Source organism: Schistocerca cancellata, chromosome 6 (genome assembly GCF_023864275.1).
Source record: "Schistocerca cancellata isolate TAMUIC-IGC-003103 chromosome 6, iqSchCanc2.1, whole genome shotgun sequence".
NCBI lineage: Eukaryota > Metazoa > Arthropoda > Insecta > Orthoptera > Acrididae > Schistocerca > Schistocerca cancellata.
In genome coordinates, this window is record NC_064631.1 from 683,325,854 (window position 1) to 683,332,800 (window position 6,947).

Sequence of the window (6,947 nt, forward strand, 5' to 3'; positions counted from 1 at the left end):
CCTAAACCTTGAAAAATCAAAGTTTGTGGAGGAATGTATAAAATTCTTAGGCCATGTTCAAGTTCCCTCCTGTAATGAAGAAACAGTTGAAGGCATTTTACAGTTTGGCATCATTCTTTCGAGAATTTGTTCGCAAAGAGCTCCTCAACAGTCAAGAACTGTTAGGCCTATTGAAGAAGAATGCTCCTAGGATATGGATACCACAGTGCCAGGGAGTTTTTAAGAAAATCACATGAGCTTTGGTATGTTCAAATATACTTCACCATCCAGATACGGAAAGTGACTTTGTGTCACATGAGACGCATCCTGTTTTGGACTTGGTGCCTGTCTGTTTCAGATAGTAAAAATGGATGGCAAAAGCGAAATTAACATCAACTTTGTAACTAGAGTGTTACCCGAGTGCAAAAGGATATACTTGGTGACAGTGTTGGAGGCCTTGGCTATCATATATTCTTTTAGGAAATTTAATTAATACATTTACAGTCCTCATATTGAAGTTTATTGTTACCACGAAGTATTGCGCTTTATTCTCACTTGGTCTTCTTCCATGACTAACTAAGTGGTTTCTTTTCTTGCAAGAATACAATTTTGAAATTATGTACAATAAGGGCAATGAGGATGTGATTGCAGATGCACTTTTCCAGGTTGCCACAGGGGTTGCCTGAGTTCACCAGGCTTGTAGAAAAGGTGATGGATTACAAGATTTCTTTGATGAAAGATTTCGCACATCAGTGTTACTATCTTGAGATGTATAAGAACATGTTGGCACTGCAAGATGCAGATCCCAGAAGGCAGAGAGTTAAACAAACTGTACAGCAATAACCTTCACTTTTTAAGTATTAAGTAGCTCTAGATGTAGTCCATCAACAAAGGAGATGGCTTACAAAACACTCATTCGACCTATACTTGAGTATTGCTCATCAGTGTGGGATCCATACCAGGTCGGGTTGACAGAGGAGATAGAGAAGATCCAAAGAAGAGCGGCATGTTTCGTCACAGGGTTACTTGGCAAGCGTGATAGCATTATGGAGATGTTTAGCAAACTCAAGTGACAGACTCTGCAAGAGAGGTGCTCTGCATCGCGGTGTAGCTCGCAGTCCAGGTTCCGGGAGGGTGCGTTTCTGGATGAGGTATCGAATATATTGCTTCCCCCTATTTATACCTCCCAAGGAGATCACGAATGTAAAATTAGAGAGATTCGAGCATGCACGGAGGCTTTCCGGCAGTCGTTCTTCCCTCGAACCATACACAACTGGAACAGAAAAGGGAGGTAATGACAGTGGCACGCAAAGTGCTCTCTGGCAAACACCATTGTGTGGCTTGTGGAGTATAAATGTAGATGTAGATAATTAAAAAATCTTTAAAACTAGAAATCTTAAAAAAACTCAGCAACAATTTAAGATTTTTGATCTTAACTGTAGATAATGAATTCTTTAGGAACATTTAAATAAACTTTACAGCAAACTCAATAACCCTGTTGTTGCACCACAGCAGACAAATGATTTATATCAAATAGCTTAGGCACTTGTGATAGTGCTCAACAGTTCACAATGATGTAAACAAGAAATCTGAGTTCCACAACTTATAGTTCATAGTAAGACTAGTGTTCAACTTATAAGTTAAATAGAGAACAAATGGCCATCAGAAACTAATTAAAACCACAATAAAATATACAGATGGTAGTCAAGGTAGATCATTATCACAATAACATGCAGACAAAGTGGCCCAGGTAAACAGTTCGTTTTCAAGGAAACAGCTCAAACATCAAACACGCATGATGCTCACCTTTTCCAAACAGCACCCTGCCAAACAATGCATCCAGCAGTTTGGATCAACAATTTGTGGCCACCGTACTGCAGATTATATCAGGTCACAGCTCATCCCAAAATACGCAAGTACATTCGACGTCCAAAAAATGACTCAGCTCTACTGAGGCACCATTGCATGCTGTAATTCATGAGTTATGCCTGGCACAAGGTTACACAGGCTGCTCATAGCTGAGTGAGAATGAGGTTTGCCCTTTGCCTTAGCAGACTTGTGCCTCAGCGTTACCAGGGCTGCGCCTCCTCTCCTTACGGACTGAGTGCACAGCTCCACAGATAAACATTGACTGCTGCTGACAATAAGTCACAGCCATGGGGCAGGACTTAACTGTTTGGCTTCCTGGGCTGACTGTCCATGAGCACCTTGGCTCACAACTAGGAGGTGGCTCGTCAAAATACACAGCACGGCGGCCACACCAGAACGGCTGCTGCCAACTTTAGGTGAGTGATAGTACAAGTAAAATCAAAAAATCAAAAGCAACAAACTGGCTTATGGTTGAAGCTAAGATGGTTACTGTTGCTAGTAGAATCCTTTCAGAGTGTGAACTTGGATATTCTGCTACTGAGTTAGAAGCTGTGGCCATAATATGTACATTTAAGAAGTGCAGTTCTTGGAAAACACATTAAGGTATTTTGTGACCACCATGCTCAGGTTTTATTAACCTGTAAGCAACTACATCCGAGGATTATGAGGTGCACAGATTTTCTAAAGGAATATAGTTTTGAGATAATGCATATAAAATGCAAGAACAATGTTGTAGCTGACACTGTGTCACATCCACTGCAAAGACTGCCTGATCTTTCAGATATAATAGCACAAATAACTGATTACAGAATGAAAGACACACATTATCAACAAAGCTATTTAGATGACAAGTTTTCTTAGTGTTGTCCCACAACATAATGTAAAAAAAAAAAAAGAAAAAAAAGTGTACTGGAGAAACCAAAGGTTTTGTCCATGATTACAGTGGCCACCTTGTGGGTCTATTGATGAGGTATGATATTATGACGCAATATGATAGTCATAAAACTCTGGCCATGGAAGCCGACACTGTTATAATACTATTTAGATCTGTATAACAACATGGCTAACTACAAGATGAAGATACAAGATGGCATACAATAAACTCTCCTTACACAAAATGCAGCTGAGAAATTTCACAGCATTACAAAACTCAGAACACCATTTTATTCAACAGAAGTAATGTTTCTGGTGACAACTTGCATGTGTACATTCCAGATACTTAGTTTGGCATACTCATATGTTTGGAGTCGTTATGGTACCGCAAAATGTTTAAGGAAACTGCACTTTCCAAATATGCGAAGTATTTTGTACAGCTATTAAAACTTGTGTACTGTGTCACAAAGCAAAGCCAAGTGTCACTATACAGAATTATGCTCTATTTTACCAACACAGCCACTACAAATTCTCTCTCTTGAAGCCAGCAGGCTGCTAAGGCCCTTTGGAAGAGGGGGTGTTGAATATTTAGTAGCTCTGTAGGAGCTTTTCTCAAAACATGTCAAGCTATATGCTATAAGATAGACAGCTGGATCTACTACTGTTAGGAGGATCCTCAAACATTACATACCAACAGTTGACGAGGCTGTCACATTCCTCACAGACAGTGTGTCAAATCATATGTGCAAGAAATGGAAGTTTTTTACAAGACAATAGAATTAAGCACATTTTGATATCCTCGTAGCACCTTCAAAGTAACTCGGTTGAATGCGTTGTCAGACAATTCAATTGATTTATAAGAACTTCAGCTAGTGAACAACACACATGAGGGACAGAATTTATTGAACTGTTTGAAAATACAGTAAATACAATAAAGCACCAACGAAACTGGTATAATAGGCATGCGTATTCAAATACAGAGATACGTAAACAGTCGGAATGCGGTGCTGCAGTCGGCAACACCTATATAACACAAGTGTCTGGCGCGTTTGTTAGACAGCTACTGCCACTACAATGGCAGGTTATCAAGATTTAAGTGAGTTTGGACATGGTGTTATGGCACATGAGCAATAGGACATGGCACCTCCGAGGTAGCAATGAAGTGGGGATTTTTCCCACATGATCATTCCATGAGTTTACCATGAATATCAGGAATCTGGTAAAACGTCAAATCTTGGACACTGCTGCAGTCAGAAAAAGATCCTGGAAGAACGGACGCAACAATGACTGAAGAGGATTGTTCAGCATGACAGAAGTGCAACCTTTCCACATATTGCTGCAGATTTCTATGCTGGACCATCAACAAGTGCCAGCGTGTGAACTATTCAATGAAACAACATCGATATGGGCTTTTGGAGCCGAAGGCCCACTCGTGTCCCCTTGATGTCTGCACGACACAAAGCTTTACGTCTTGCTGCTGGGCCCATCTATGCTGACATTGGAATGTTGATGACTGGAAACATGTGGCCTGGTCAGACAAGTCACATTTCAAATTATGTCGAGTAGATGGATATGTACGGGTATGGAGACAACCTCATGAATCCATGGACCCTGCATGTAAGCTGTGGACTTTTCAAGTTGGTGGAGGTTCTGTAATGGTGTGAGGCATCTGCAGTTGGAGTGATATGGGACCCCTGATACATCTAGATATGAATCTGACAGGTAACACGTATGAAAGTAACCTGTCTGATCACCTGCATCCATTCACGTCCATTGTGCATTCTGACGGGCTTGGGCAATTCCACCAGGACAATGCAACACCCCACATGTCCAGAATTGCTACAGAGTGGCTCCAGGAGACCCCTTCTAAGTTTAAATACTTCCACTGGCCACCAAACTCCCCAGACATCAACATTATTGGGCATATCTGGGATGCCTTGCAATGTGCTGTTCAAAAGAGATCTTCACCCTCCTCATCCTCTTACAGGTTTATGGACAGCCCTGCAGCATTCATGGTGTGAATTCCCTCCAGAACTACTTCAGACATTAGTCGAGTACACGCCATGTTGTGTTGCAGCACTACTGCGTGCCTGCAGGGGTCCTTCACGATATTAGGCAGGTGTATCAGTTTCTTTGGCTCTTCAGTGTAATTTAACTTTTTTACACAACACCATACAGATGTTCAAAATTACTTAATAAACATAACGAAACCAAATAGTGGATAAGTTCATTGCCACACATGTCTAGAGAACAAGGTAAAGAACACATTTGTTGCACTCACTGATCATGCCAAAATTAGAAAAACACGTACGACAAAAGGTTACGTCATGTTCAGAAATACAATGACAGAAAAAAATTACAGCACCAAAAAATAATTAATGAAGAGCAATGAAATTTCAGAAATACATTTGTCTAGGTAACATATTTAAGTGATTAATATTGCAAGATCACAAATTAATATAAACACGAGATATACCATTGCAAATGTGAAATGCTGGTACATTAATAATTGGTGTAACTGCCAGAAAGTTGAATGCAAGCATGCAAATCTGCATGCACTGTGTTGTACAGATTTCTGTTGTCTGTCTGTAGGATGGAGTTCCATGCCTGTTGCACTTGGTCAGCCAATGTTAATGCAGTTTGTGGACGATGCTGGAATTGTCATCTAATGATGCCCATACGTGCTCAGTTAGAGACAGATATGATGATGAGCAATATGTTGACACTCTGCAGAGCATGTTGGGTTACAACAGTGGTATGTGGGCGAGCCTTATCCTATCGGTAAACACTTCCTGGAATGCTGTTCACAAATGGCAGCACAACATGTCAAATCACCAGACTGACATCCAAATTTGCAGTCAGGACGTGTGGGATAACCACGGAGTGCTCCTGCTGTCATAGGAAATTGCGCTGCACATATAGGTCCAGTGTGTCTAGCATGCAGACAGGTTGTTGCATGTCCTCAAGTGCCTCCTTATAACCAACACACGGAGGCAGAACCTGCTTTCATCAGAAAACACAGAGACCTCCACCCTGCCCTCCAATGAACTCTTGCCCGACACAAATGAAATCACAAATGGTAGTGGTTTGGCGTCTTCTGGCACAGAGCTGTCCTTGAAGTAACCAATTAGTTATCGTTTGTTGTGTCACTGTGGTGCCAATTGCTCCTCAAATTTCTGCAGTTCAATGTGCCAGAGCCATACGCCAAACACAATGGTCTTCCCTCTCGGCAGTGCCACATGGCTGTCTGGAGCCAGATCATCTTGTGACCATACATTCTCATAATCACTGCTGCCAGCAGTCATGTACAGTGGCTATATTCCTGCCAAGTCTTGCTGCAATATTACAGATGGAACATCCAGCTTCTTGTAGCTCTATTATGTGAGCCCACTTAAACTGAGTGATGTGTTGATAGTGGCATCTTCATCACCTTAAAGGCATTCATAACTAATATCAGCTCATCACAACCAGTCTCAAAGATAACTAACACTCACAACTGTTACAGCATGTACTTAAAGCAAACCTAATTCCGTCCTCATAGTGGTGCCACTCTTAATGTGTTTGGTGCAAAACTTGAATAGACATCCTCTTTCAGATGCAGAAACACACCTACCAACTTTTGTTTATGTTGCACAGCTCCTGCTTGGTGTTATGATTTTTTTCCCACCAGTGTATTTAGTTGAAAAAAACAGTACTGCTTCAATCTCATCTGAGATCATATGCTTTACATAAAAGAAACAGCAAATGCCAATTACTCTATACAGGATCCTATCGAATAGTCAGTGTACCACAACCAGGTAGTTATCTTTTGGCCTTTCCTAAATCTGGTAAAATTAAACAACTTTGCCTCCAGGATCTGAAAAGAAGTCTACACGTGTAACAGCAGCAGTGATCTTGTTCTCTGACCTGAAAAAGCATTAGATATACTAACTCCTTTACAGATGACGTGTGTAAAAACTGAAATAACACAGAGAATGAAACCTATACTTGTATACTGTGAATTCTAGATTAATTAAATATATTTAAGCAAAGTACAAAAGAATGGATCACTACTTAAGTTAATCACGCTGTAATATATGCAGATTTTGTTGATGTAGCGAATATTGCTTTCACTTACTTAACAAATTATTATGTGACCCAGAGGTCCCGTGAATCATTACATGAAACACTATATTTGTAAAGAAACTATAATTTATCTTACTGTAGGTAAAATGTGCTTAATATGG